The sequence below is a fragment of the Durio zibethinus genome, chromosome 11 (genome assembly GCF_047325235.1).
Source record: "Durio zibethinus cultivar Kanyao isolate XHJ-2024 chromosome 11, ASM4732523v1, whole genome shotgun sequence".
NCBI classification, from domain to species: Eukaryota; Viridiplantae; Streptophyta; class Magnoliopsida; order Malvales; family Malvaceae; genus Durio; species Durio zibethinus.
Genome location: NC_143172.1, coordinates 6,414,448 through 6,429,492, shown reverse-complemented (window position 1 = coordinate 6,429,492; position 15,045 = coordinate 6,414,448).

Sequence of the window (15,045 nt, the reverse complement as noted above, 5' to 3'; positions counted from 1 at the left end):
TCTACATTTCCTAATTTAACCATATGGAAAATAATCTTATAATTCGATAATTAGAAGCTGAGCAGGGTTGATTAAGGACTTTAGCATGTGAAAATATTTAAACTCGAACACAAATCAATGAGTAATCACTCTAAACATTGTCAAGTTCTTGTAAATTTATAAATTCTTACACTACAAGGTTAACAGTAGTTCATTAATGAACATCTTTATTGCTTGAAATTGAGCAACATCTATATAGCCAGGTACAAGACATGAACAAGGTTATAGTAAAAAACTTCAAAAACTGTTGAAGGCGGATAGGAGTATGATTCAATGCTATATACATATATATATAATGATTTAATTTTTGTGGAGAATACTCTAAAAAATAAAATAATGATTGATGTGACGTAAGAGAGTATGATTTTAATGTATTACTTGAGGAAAAAAATTAAGCTCAAGTAAAATTGGAAAATATGTTGAACCGTTCTATTGAAAAAAGTGTGACAGTACTATATATCATGAAATAACATACAATTCCTCAGGCAATCATTTAATTGAGGTGAAGTAAGGGTTAGTTTTTTTTTTTTTATTGAAAAAGAAAAAAAAAAGGTTAGTGCTGGAGTTGCCACTCGGTACATTTTCAAATAATTGTGAAAATTGTGACATTTCCAAACGATAGAGATAGTTCAGTTGGGGGGAGGGGGGCCAGTGTTAAAAAAGAAGTGTAAAATCAGATAGAAACCAATCATGGTAATGGAATTTTTTGAAAATGGTAAGCCAAATACATAAATATATATATTTATGTATATATACACACACAATAAAATAGTGAGCAAAGCTAGGTTGGTTAACCGGCATTGGGACACCGGGATAAGGAAGAGTTGGGTGAGAAGCAGGGTTCAATCCCATGGCAACACGGCAGTCTTTTTAGGCTGCATGACGGGAAGAACTATACCCATAAATATGCACATATAAATCACATTTTTTTATTTTCTACCCCAAATCCAATGTGTGCTTGGACCAAAGCGCGGTCTGTGCACTTGAAGCTCGTTCCGGCCGCAATATTTTACCCAACTACGTATCAAACACTACATAATAGCTAACAGTCTAACACTTTACTTGCTGCCGCTCTAGCAACTTCATATTTTCAAGTAAACCCATGATTTTGTTATGTTTCTATTGCTTATATTACTAAATTAAGGAGAAAAATATGTAGTTTTTTCTAGCAGATTACTGCTTCTTGGATAATGAACATAATACTTATCAAAAAAAAAAAAATTAAAGAGAAAAATTTTAACACATTTTAAAAGTCTTTCCATGTAATTAAGATATGAGTTTATATGTGATATAATATTAGTGTAACATACAATCACATTTCATAAAAAAATGTTAATTACTGTTTTCTAGTTGATTGATGATCTGAACAAAATTTTAAATAAATTCAAGATGTCAGTTTGTCATAAAAAATTATTCATTGTTATTAATAATTTTTTCTTTGATTTTGGAATTAGGATAACCTATTGATTTCAATTCTTTTTTTTTTTATGATATTAATTTCAATTCTTCAAAAAATTGTATATTATATGCAGTCTAACATATATATGTTAGTAGTAATAAGGTTTGCAATTATGGTCAATACTACTTCTCTAATCAAGACTAATTACGGACCTAGCTAGAACAAAACTCAACATTTTAAGGTTTGGTTTTGTAGTTGAGTTGGAACTTTGACATATCATAGTTGGATTGAAACTTGAAACTAGGAATAACACTTAGAAATGATTAGTAGGGTTTGGGTATTTCCTAGATAAGTTTATATGGGTTTTGAGTTCCAAAATCACTATTCGTTTTGGGTTTTTGGGAAATGGTTAACCTATTGGCCAAATTACTTGATTTTGGGAATACCATGTGGTTATGATTCTATCCCAAAATTCTAGAAAAACTATCCCACAATTGCAACAACATATATTTTTTTAAATCAATATATGTGGGTTTTTTTTTAAAGGAAATTAAAGGAAGAACAAGTCGAATCATACTTTCCTAACTCGGGTTGGAATAGACTAGTCATAGTCTCGTAAATACAACCTATTGTATTTGAATGAAAAGGTCTCCTAATTAATTAGGATTTGGGATGCAACATATGAAATAATTGATGAATTTATTATTTTATCCTTCTTTGAACAGTAAAAGCTCTTACTAAACGTCCTTGAAAATTATATCATGTGACTACTAATTATGATGATTTAATATATAGTGATTAAATCATCATGTTTGATAAAAATTCTGTGATCCTATATGGAATGATCTTAGATTATTGAAAGTACTTATATTATTGTCTAAGAGATTGATCTAATTCTCAACAACAAAAAAAAGTAAAATAAATTTTATCACCATGGTGAAATATGTATAAATTTAAGTAAGATCAATATAACCCATTTAATGTGCTAATTAAAACCTTATTTTCTTTCAAAAGTATAATTATTTTATGTTATAAATTTTTATTTTTTAAAAAATAATTTTTATTACAAATTAAACATAAATTGTGTTTTCTGTTGATTTTGTATATATAACCTATTTTTTTCTCTTATTATAATTTTAATAGATTTAGTTTTAGTTGCTAATTCAATTATTTTTTATGAAATTTTTATTATAAAATTTAATTTACCTATCAACAAATATATTTGTTAATTTAATAACTTAGTTATACATTATTATGAAATAAATGGAACATTGTTGATATTTTACAAATTGTTATCCTTAAATAATTTTAAAATTATTATTTATGTAATTAGTACAATATGACTATTTTCATACTTTTAACAAAATAATATTTAATTTTGAATAATACCAATCATAATAATTTTTAAGTCTTAAAAATTAATTACTATTAATCAAACAAAGTAATTTCATATCACAAGTGATAAAATTATCATAATAATAAATTATTTTAATGATTAAATTATTATGATAATTTTTAAATCAATATTAAAATGATATAATAATAATCTTTAAAATGATACTAAGTAACACTATTTTAAAATATACGAAATAATATTGGACCTGAAGCTGAAACAAACTTTTTAAAAGTCCAATGGGTGAACGAAATTCCGGTTCATGTTGATATACCAAAGCAACTAATTTACCCCACGGTCCAATCAAAATTCATAGTGGGTTTTGCCACCTTAAGGCCCCAGCCTGTCGTTTTATCATTTATTATAGATTCGATAATTCGTGTTACTGTATAAAATATTATATTTATATTATATTTTATAAAAAAAAATTAAATATTAAAATTTATGTCAATATGAAAATATAAAATATAATATTTTAATTTTATTAAACTTATTTATAATTTTTTTAAATTTAAGTTATATTATTTTTATATTTTTTATTCGTATTATTTTTATATCTTATATCGTATTTTAAATTATCAAATTCACTTATACAGGGATAAAAAAAATTAGAAAATAAAATCTTCGCCTTATATTTTATTGGTCCTGGTCCTTTTGGATTTATGATTTACTAGCTTGAAAAAAACCATAAAGGCTTTCATGCTTTATCAATTATCAATGAAATACTATATCAATTGATGTTGGGTTATTAAATCATTTAATTACAAAATTTTTACCTGTAAATTTGATTTTTGATAATAATTAAAAAAATCATCAAATAAAATGAAATATATACATCATTTACTAAAAACAAGATTAAACTTTTTTTTTTGGCCAAACAGGATTAGAACTTGATACATATATTTTAAGAAATATATTAAAAAAATAATAATATAAAATAATATTTTTTAATTTCTAGTGTCACTCGTGGAGTAGGAATAGTTTGGAGAGTATATAAAATAATAATCAACAATTTATTTATAAAATATTGAATTCTTAATATCAATATATCAGGTAAATAATAATAATAATAATACTTAAAAATAAAAGGCATTACTATACAAAATCAGAATCAAATGTAAAAGGTCATTAATTTTATTATACTAACCATTAACAGTTAATCTTATTGTTTGACCTAGAAAGTTAAAAAAAAATTTTAGATTCGTAAAAATTAAAGTTTAAATCAATTATAAATAATGATGATAATAAATAGTAAATAAATGAATATTTATTATTATCTGTTTTGTTTATATTGGACTCGTATAGTTATAACGGATAATTAATAGATTCGATAAAAAATTTATTACTTATGATAAATTTAAATAAGATACATATAATGTTTTTTGGATATCCAATATCTAAATTTGTTTAAATTTTAATAAATAATAACGAATATCTGAATCAATTACTCGTTTGAGTTTGTTTATAGTAAAGTCATAATATATTGATCTTATTCTAAAATTATGATGTATCATAATATCTCATGATATATCATGATAAATTGTAAAAATAATATAACTTAAAAAAAAAAAAAAAGAAAAACATGTTAACAAATAAACATTATGAAAAGTATATCTAATTTTATTTAATTTAACAAATAAAAAATAATATTTTTTTAATTTTATAATATCAATTTATTGTATAAAATCAACTTAATTAATTATTAATAATATATTTTTATATTTTTTTATCATTACATTTAGAATTATTAAAACTTTTTTTGAGATTAAAAATATCAAATCCATATTTCATCTAATGATATGAATTTTATGATTATTTTTATTTTTTTTACGTTAGTAATTTTTTATTTAGAATTTTTTAATTTAAAAATATCAATTCTTTTACATTGTTAAGTTAATTTTTTACTTTAATTTTTTGTTACACTTATTCTTACTTTCTTTTTTCATTTAGAATTATCATAATTCTTTCTTAAAGTATTCGATATCAAATAATATTAATTTTATAATTTTTTTTATTTTTTTATTTTTTTACGTTAACACTTATTTTTTAATGTGGAATTACTTTTTATTTATAATAATAATTTTTACGTTACTAATTTAATTATTTACGTTATAATAATATGTTTTTACACTTGTTCTTATCTTTTATTACGTTTAGAATTATCATAACTTTTTTCTTAAATTGTTACAGCACTTCTAATAAACTTTATGTCAAATGATATAAATTTTACAATTATTCTCACATTTTTACATAAACTTTTATTTTTTGATTGAATTATTTTTTATTTATAATAATAATTTTTTATGCTATTAACCTAATTATTTACGTTAAAATAATATTTTTTTACACTTGTTTTTATGTTTTATTACGTTTAAAATTATAACAACTCTTCTTTAGGGTATTACAATAATTCTAACCTATTTTACACCAAATTATAATAATTTTATGACTGTTTTCACATTTTTATGTTATGATATTTTTAACACATTTTATGTTAAATTATATCAATTTTAATAGTATTCTCATTTTTTACGTTAATAGTTAAGTTTAGATTTAGAATTATTTTATTGTTTATAATAATAATTTTTTATGTTGTCAATTTAATTATTTATGTTGCAACAAAATCTATTATGCTTGTTATTGCATTTTATTATATTTATAATTATCATAATTTTTTCTTAAGTATTACAACATTTCAAATATATTTTATGTCAAATTATATCAATTTTACGATTATTTTCTTCTTTTTTGATTTAGAATTATTTTTATTTAAAATATTAATTTGTTTACGTTACAAATTTATTTCATTTCAATAATTTTTTTTACGTTTGTTGTTACTTTTCATTACATTTAAAATTATTACAATTTTTTTGGTTAAGGTATAACAATATTTCCAACTATTTTATGTAAAATAATACCAATTTTATGATTATTTTCACCGTTTTATGTTAAATCTTATTTTTTGTTTAAAATTATTTTTTATTTGTAATAATAATTTTTTTTTACATTACTAACTTAATTATTTACGTTATAATAATATCTTTTTACACTTGTTATATTTCATTACGTTTATGATTATCATAATTTTTTTTCTAAAAGTGTTACAACACTTCTAACTATTTTATGCCAAATGATATCAATTTTATGATTACTCTCATATTTTTTATACTAACATTTATTTTTTGGTTAAGAATTATTATTTATTTGTAATAATAATTCTTTTATGTTGCCAAAAATATTATTTATATTACAATGATTTTTTTTATATTTATTCCAGTTTTTTATTACGATTATAATTATTACAACTTTTTGTTAAGGTGTTATGACACTTATAATCCAATTTATGTCAAATAACACCAATTTTGTAACTATTTTTATCCTTTTACCATTATGACATTGTAACATATTTTACATTAAATGATTCTAAATTTTCAGTTATTCTTACCTTTTTATGTGAACATGTATTTTTTAGTTTAGAATTATTTTTTATTTATAATAATAATTTTTTATGATGTCAACTTATATTTATGTTACAATAGAAATCTTTTACGTTTGTTCTTACCTTTTATTATGTTTAGAATTATCACAAATTTTTCTTAAGGTATACGATACTTTTAATATATTTTCCATCAAATGATACCAATTTTATAATTATTCTCACTTTTTTATGTTAACACTTATTTTTTGATTGAATTATTTTTTATTTATAATATTGATTTTTTACGTTACCAATTTATTATGTTTCAATAATTTTTTTTTAATGTTTGTTGTTACTTTTTATTACGTTTAGAATTATTATAAATTTTTTCTTAAGGTATAACAATACTTCTTACTATTTTACGTTAGATAATACTAATTTTATGATTATTCTCACCGTTTTATGTTAATTCTTAACTTTTTACTTAAAATTATTTTTTTATTTGTAGTAATAGTTCTTTTATATCGTCAACTTAATTATTTATATTTTAATATATCTTTTTACGCCTATTGTTACTTTTCATTACGTTTAAAAGTATTACAACTTTTTTCTTAAAGGTTTTACGACATTTCTAACCATCTTATACCACATAATACTAATTTTATAATTACTCTCACCTTTTTTTTTTTATACTAACACTTATTTTTTGGTTTAGAATTATTAATTATTTGTAACAATAACTCTTTTATGTTGCCAAAAATATTATTTATGTCACAATAATTTTTTTACACTTGTTCTTACTTTTATTACATTTAAATTTATTACAACTTTTTGTTAGGGTGTTACGATAATTCTAAATAACACCAATTTTAGAACTATTCTTACATTTTTATGTTACAATACTTTTAACACATTTTACGTCAAATGATTTTAATTTTACAATTACTCTCACTTTTTTACGTTAATGCTTTGTTTTGTTTAAAATTATTTTTATTTATAATAATAAAATTTTTTATGTTGTCAACTTAATTATTTACATTATAATAATATCTTTTTACGCTTATTGTTATCTTTCATTTCATTTAGGATTATCATAACTTTTTCTTAAAGGTGTTACGACATTTTTAACTATTTTATGCAAAAAAAATATCAATTTTATGATTATTCTTATCTTTTTACATTAACATCTATTTTTTGGTGTGAGATTATTTTTTATTTATAATACTAATTTTTTTTTACATTATTAATTTAATTGTTTACATTTTAATAATATTTTTACACTTGTTACTTTTTGTTACATTTAGAATTATTACAATGTTTTTATTAAGGTGTAACGATACTTGTAACCATTTTACATCAAATAATATTAATTTTACGATTATTCTCACTTTTTTACATTAACTTTTATTTTTTGGTTTAAAATTATTTTTTTATTTGTAATATTATTTCTTTTACATTACTAACTTAACTATTTTTGTATCAATAATATCTTTTTATGTTTGTTGTTACTTTTAATTAAAGTTGAGAAAAAAATAGAGAAAACTAAAAAATCGATTCGAATCGAGTGATTCAGATTGAGTGATTCGAAAATGTTCAGTTTCGATTTTCTTAAATTTGGTTCGGATTTGAATAAATGATGTCATCAAAATCGCTTAAATTCGAATTAGATCGATTTATTTTGATTGGATTCTAAAAACTCGAATTAACCTGAATTAAAAAACTCAAAATATTAAAATTAAAATAAAACCTAAATTTCCAATTCTTTTTTAAGCCCATTTCTTTACCCAGTCCAGTGACTACTTTCCCATTTACTTAATTTATTAATGATTTCATTCATTTAAGACATTTACTCTTTCTTTACTGACAGTACGACATAATCCCTAAATCAACCACACAATCCCTAAAATTTCAAAGTTTCATTCATTATCCCAATCTGCATCGAAGCTCAATAGCTTATTATCCTTCCATTTCACTGTCATTTTTCAAGTTCTTTACCATTCCATTTCATCGTCGTTTTTAATTCTCTCACCTACATTCAACAATGCATCCCCATCGTTCCTCTTGCATTCTAACCTTCTTCCTTGAAAGGAACACACGAATCTTCAAGGTAAATCCAATTTTTAGTATTAATAAACTTAGTTGTAGCTACCATATGGGTTTCAAATCAAGTGGTTAGAGATGTGGTTTAAGATTTTTTATTTTTGATAAAATTTAAAACCTTACACTACTATCACATATTTGTTTTTAAGATAGGCATAATATGTTATCTAACATGTTATATTTAACCCTTATCTAGATAGTTGGATGGATTCAACAGTATCAAGCAATCCACCTAATAGTAATGCTAATGAGTCACTTACCACTAAAAACTTGCCACAAATGATTTGAAACTTATATTTTTGGAGCAACCACAATAGCAAATGATCCAAAAAATGCCACTACTTATGTCCCATCGATGCTAAAAGACCAAGTGGCAAATTGGGATGCTTAATATCTATGGTATGTGATCATTTTACCAAGTTGCCTTATAATAATAAAGCTAAGCAAAAAGCCTCATGCAATTATTATGATAAAACCATAAAGTGTCCTAATATAAATACAACTACTATCTTATGTAACCACATAAATAGACACCCAAAAAACCCTCTGAACAAAGTTGATAAGAATAAAAAAACCCTAATGTTTAAGCTCTATTTGGGGATGATATAGGGAATAGTAGTGGTTCATCACTTGCTACATAAAAATTTGATCAAGAAACTTGTAGAAAATATTATGCTAAGATGATCATTTTGGATGAGTTACCTTTTAGGATTGTCAAACATAAGGAATTTCATGAGTTTTGTAATGTTATGGAACCTCGATTTCAAGTTCCTCCAAGGTTCACTACAACTAAGGATTGTTATGATCTTTTTGTGAGTGAGAAAGAGAAACTTTTCATTTACTTAAAAAAAAAAATTAAAGCTAAGAGTTTGTCTTACTACTGATATTTGGACTTCTAGGCAAAATTTTAGTTATATGTGCCTTATAGTTCATTTTGTTGATCAAGAGTGGAAATTGCATAAATGAAATTTGAGTTTCACTCCAATTCCTAATCATTCGAATGATGTTATTGAAAAATACATTAAATAATATTTGCTTGAATGGAGAATAGATAAAGTTTTCACTATTATTGTAGATAATACAAGTAGTAATGATCTTGGTATCCAATATGTACAAAAAAAAGATTTAATAATTGGTAGGGTAGTATTTTAAATAGTTAACATTTGCATATGAGGTGTTATGCACATATTTTTAGTTTTACTGTGAAAGAGGATTTGAAAGATTTGGATAATTCAGTCTTTCGAATCTATTCTACTGTGAGATATGTGAGGTCATCCCCTGCAAGATTACAAAGATTCAAGATTTGTGTGAAGCAAGAAAAAATAACAAGTAAAAGCCTTGTTTGTTTAGATGTGGAGACTAGGTGGATTTTAACTTTCTTAATGTTGGAAGCTATTTTGAAGTTTCAAAAAGCTTTTGATAGGTTAGAGGAACAAGATGACAAATATAAAGCCGAGCTTAGGGCAGAAAAAAATTAAGGACTTACCTATTAAAGATGATTGAAATTATGTTTATAGGTTGTTGTCTTTTTTGAAAAGCTTTTATGATTCCACTTTGCGTGTCTCTGATTTTTTGTATGTCAATAGTAATAATTACTTTCATGTGTTGTTTGGTGTTATAATGCAAATTAATGATAAATTGCATGATCCAAATTCATGTATTCAATTAATGGCTTCTAAAATGAAACAGAAGTTTGAGAAATATTGGGAAAATGTAAAAAACCTCAATCCTTTGTTATTTATTATTATTATTTTAGATCCTAGATGCAAGATGTATTATGCTATGTTTGTTATTGATGAGGTTTATAAAGAAAAAAAAAGCTATGGGGTTGGCTAATAGGGTGAAGGCAACTTTAAATGCATTATTTAAGCATTATGCTTCAGTTGTTGGTGGCTCTATTGGAGGAACACGTTTTGGTTCTCAAGGACCACTGAAGTTGGAGGAAAATTTTGATGTTAATGATGCAGAAACGTATGCTTTGTCAAAATACGAAAGGAAAAAGACAGAGTCACAATGTAAAGAAAGAAAGTTAGAATTGGAAAGGTAATTTGAGGATATATATGAGCAAAGATATAAGAACTTTGACATTTTACTTTCGTGAAAGGTAAATGGTTACAAATATCCAATAATTGTTGCAATGGCACGAAATGTATTAGCCATTCCTGTATCTATTGTACCTTTTGAATATATTTTTAGCACTAGAGGATATGTTCTTGATCCGTACCATAGTTCTTTAACTCCAAAGATGGTTGAGGCCCTTATTTTCACATAGAATTGGCTAAAATCTACACTTGTGCTAGTTGAAAATAAGGACAAATTGGATGTTTGGTAAGACATTAATTGCAATAAGTATTTATAACTTAATTAGATATATTTAATATTTATGTTGTTTTGTTCATCATTGATCATTCCTTTAGTAATTTAATGATTTTATACATACTTTTTTTTTTTTTATAGATTTTAAGGATTTGATCTTTAATGAAACAAAGATGGTCATCGATGATTGACTTAAAGATAAAAAGGTATTGGTTTGCTTTCATTTTCAATTCTTTTCATTGCAAGTTAATTTTTTTCTCTTTTATTATGGATTTTTTTAATTCTATTTTCAGGAAATTGAAGATGGAAGGGATTTCTCAACAACAATTCCACTAAATATGAAACTATGTTTTGTAACTTATTGTTCTTAGTTTCATATCATGGAGTGTTGTGATTATGCTTTCAGATAGTTATTTTATTTTGAACTTGTTTTCTACTAGGTTGATATGGTTTGGCAATTTGACTCCTATGGAATGGAGCCTATTTGGTGATTTGGTGTAATTATTTGTACTTGTTCCATTGTGTTTTGTTGTCTTGTTTGGAAACTTTTTAATCTATTGTGTTTGTGGATGATTTAAATGTTTATTGTGAAATTATTTGTGATGTTTATTAACATTGTTGGTTTGCTTCTTGAATTATTTGTTTATAATGGTGTATTGCTCATAGCTATAATGGTGTAATGGTGAATTATTCATCAATTGAAGTTGTTGTTTTGCTCATAGCTACAATTTTGTCTTGCCTTATTTTACACGAGGGGAAGAAAAACATGAACAAGGTATGAGATCAGTTTTTTAGAGTTTGGCTAATCTTTTGCATTTAGTAGCTTGCTTGACATGCTTATTTTCTTTAATTAATAGCAGAACAATTACATCATTCTTTAATTTCTTTCAATTAGTTGAGTAGAGTTCATACAATTATTCTTCTTGAAGAACTTGAACTATAATAAGGTTTTGTTTAATTTTTGGCTTTACGGTGATTTCACCCAATAAATCTTGTGAGGGTGAAATGACAATAGTAGTGCTGGCTGGTTCTGTTTTAAGTATATAAGTTTGTGCATTTCAATTAAAGATACTTGTCCTTTCAAAGTTATAAATGCATTGTTATTAATGAATTAGGTTGTTCCTTTCATTCCAAGTGCTGGTGTTATTGAATGGGTTGATGGCACTCTTCTTCCTCTTAAAGAATATCTTATATGAAGGTTAGTTAACTTATAATTACAGTCTTATTGCATTACCAGTTAATTGTGAGATATTACATTGAACTTTAATGACTCGATATCATCAATTTTCAGCAATAGAAATGAAGGTGCACATGGTCGCTATGGAATGGAGATGGGTCATTTCTAAAATGCCGATAACACATGTAAAATGCAAGTTGCCTTTTCCTTTTTTTATTGCATAACAAAGAGTATTTTAATATCTGTTAGCTGTAAATTTTCTTATTTGCTTAGAATACGTGCTTAACCCTTCTTCCTCTGCTGGGCAAAAGGAAGATGACATAGACTATGCCATTTATTCAAAAGAGCCATCACAGCTTATGAAAGAGCAGCTTGGAAATGACTAATTATTTTAAGGTACTAACCAACCGAGCCGCAGAGAGCCCTTTTTCAATGTTGGCGGAATAAGACCTGTTGGTGGTTTAAATGGCATTATATTAGGATATGGAATAAATACGACTTTGGTTCCAGAGATAGCGATTCTGTTTAGTGAAAATAGAACTAAAGAAAATAGGTTCAACTTATCCCAATCCTCGCTCTGGACCAAGGTCTCTTTCGGGATGATCAGTGGTTTTATTTTCGTTAACTGTAAGCCTTCTCCATTGAGATAGGTGATGAAAAAGAAAATCTACTTGATATTATTTTTATCTGTTGATAAGAAAACATGATAGTGTGATGTGATCCAAATGTATCTTAAATAATTGCTTGAAATTGATATTTTGAGTTCATAATGGAAGCTTATTTCATGTGTCTATATTTCTTCTGTTTACAAGTTCATTGTTTTTGATTGGCGGTGATCCTGGTGTAGGAAAGAGTACCCTACTTTTGCAGGCACAAGTTTGTAGCATTTAATGGTGTTCATGGTTCTTCTATTATCTTGTTCTGGTTTTTTTTCTTGTTTGTTTGAAAAGGAAACTCTTCTGTCATAGTAGTGCCTGTTTTACGATGACTATGCCAGCATTAATTCGAGTTAACTTCATTTCTGGCTTCCTCATGGCAGAGTGTTGAACAAATTAGAAGTAGAGCTAACCGTATGAAGATTGGAGCAAACGAACTTTACCTATTCTCTAGTACTAATATCAAGGTAAATGGTTCTAAAGAAATGCTTACAATTGAGAAATCTTTTTCTTTAATGCCACCTCTTAGCTGTTCTGTCCACTTTTCATCCAAATTGAAAGAGTATTGCTGGTTTACCATATTGGAAATGAAATCTATGATTTTCCTTGTAGAGAGAATCAGGTGGTGAATCCTAAACTAATTGGTGGATTTGCTGCCATTCAGGACATATTGGTAAAAAATTCAGCCCCGCTCACCACGGGCTGTAATTGTTGATTCAATTCAGATGGTTTATCTGAAGGAAGTTACTGGAACTGCTACAGGTCTCTCACAGGTTGGAATATTTTTGCACCATGACCTTTATGGACTCTTTTTATCCTTACCCTTTGGCATAACTTATGGAATGACTTAGTTATGAGACTTATAAATTAAAGTTATTAGCACTACTTACTATTTTAAACCATTTCCCTTGGTAATGTTTTGTTCTTCCCCAAGTAATCTTGTTTTTAACATAAAGTTTAACTAGCAATATATCAAGTCTTGTAGAGCAGAAAAGATAAGCACAAAGTCTTCCAGGAAGTTTGTGAGAACTTCAGGTTTACATTTCAAAATTTAAGATGATTAATGTTTAATTGTTGATGTTTTTCAAATCCTACTGTACTTGAGACCTTATGCAGACCTGTCATGCTTTAGTTTTTTCTGGAAAAATTTCTGCAACTAACTGACTGGTTTGAGAAGAGACTAGCTTAATCACGAAGTGTAACAGCTACTTCAATGGTAGGCATGCTCTGCTCTGTATTATTATTAGAGTCCTATTAATGTTAAAGCTAAGAATTCATCCACCGTGAAAAATTGAAAATCTTTTTCGCGTCTCTATGCATGTCTCAAACTAGAACCAACATCGACCATTTCCCAAGAATGCCACCAATACTTCTCGGATAGCTGCACTCAAATAATCTTCCTTCATTTTGTTATATGAACTTGTTCAGCCCAGCATCTGCAGAGACTATTGTTTTCTCGCCAAACAAATTTGATTTGTAGATATTTCGATACATGCATGTTAATTGAAACATACATAAGTAAGATTTTACTCTACTTTTCATTTTCTTGTCTAATGGGAAAATTTTAATTTTACCTTGATATGTGATTATTTACTGCTGCATGAATTCCCCTATTGATATAGCAGAGTTACGCTTCAAGTAACCGATTGTTTCACCAACAAAAGGCCACCATGAATTCCCCTTCCACCATGAAAATCCTTTAAAGTTGATTGAATTCTTATTTCTTATATCTGCCACTCATCTCTACATCTTTTATTTGAATTACTTATGGGAGCATATTTTCTGGATCTTTTGTTGGTATTAGAAAATTACTAGATGGAAAATATTTTCATGATGAAAAGGGCATTAATATTCTAGCAACAATATTCCGAACATTGCTAGTGATGCAATGGAGTCTCCAAAGAGGAGATGGAGCAAAAATTGAAGGAATTAATGGGTTGATTATTCTGAAATGGGTGTTTGCCTATATTGCAACTGCAAAAGCCAAATAAATTATTTCTTATATGTATATTTTTTAAATTATTATTTTTTTCAATTATATATTGTAATTTTGTTTAATTAATTTATAAGCCCAAAGTTTTATTTAAATCAAATGTCCAAATTTGAAGCTGAATTAAAGCTTAAATGTGTTTAAATTAAAAATCCGAATTATTAATATGATCTTATTCGAATTTATCCAGATCGATTTTATCTAGATATTTTATTTGTATAAATCAAATACATATCACAAAAATACAAAATCTGAATAGGTCAAATTATATAAAAAAAATTAAAAATTTAAATTAATCCGATCCGATATTACGCCTACTTTTCATTACGTTTATAGTTATCATAACTCTAATTAGAGTATTACAATACTTCTAATTTATTTTACGTTAAATGATATTAATTTTATGATTATTCTATATTTTTTTTTTTAATACTTATTCATTGGTTTAAAATTATTCTTTGGGTTTAAGGTAATAATTTTTTTATATTATCAACTTAATTATTTACGTTACAATAATATCTTTTTATTCTTGTTCTTACTTTCATTACATTTATAAT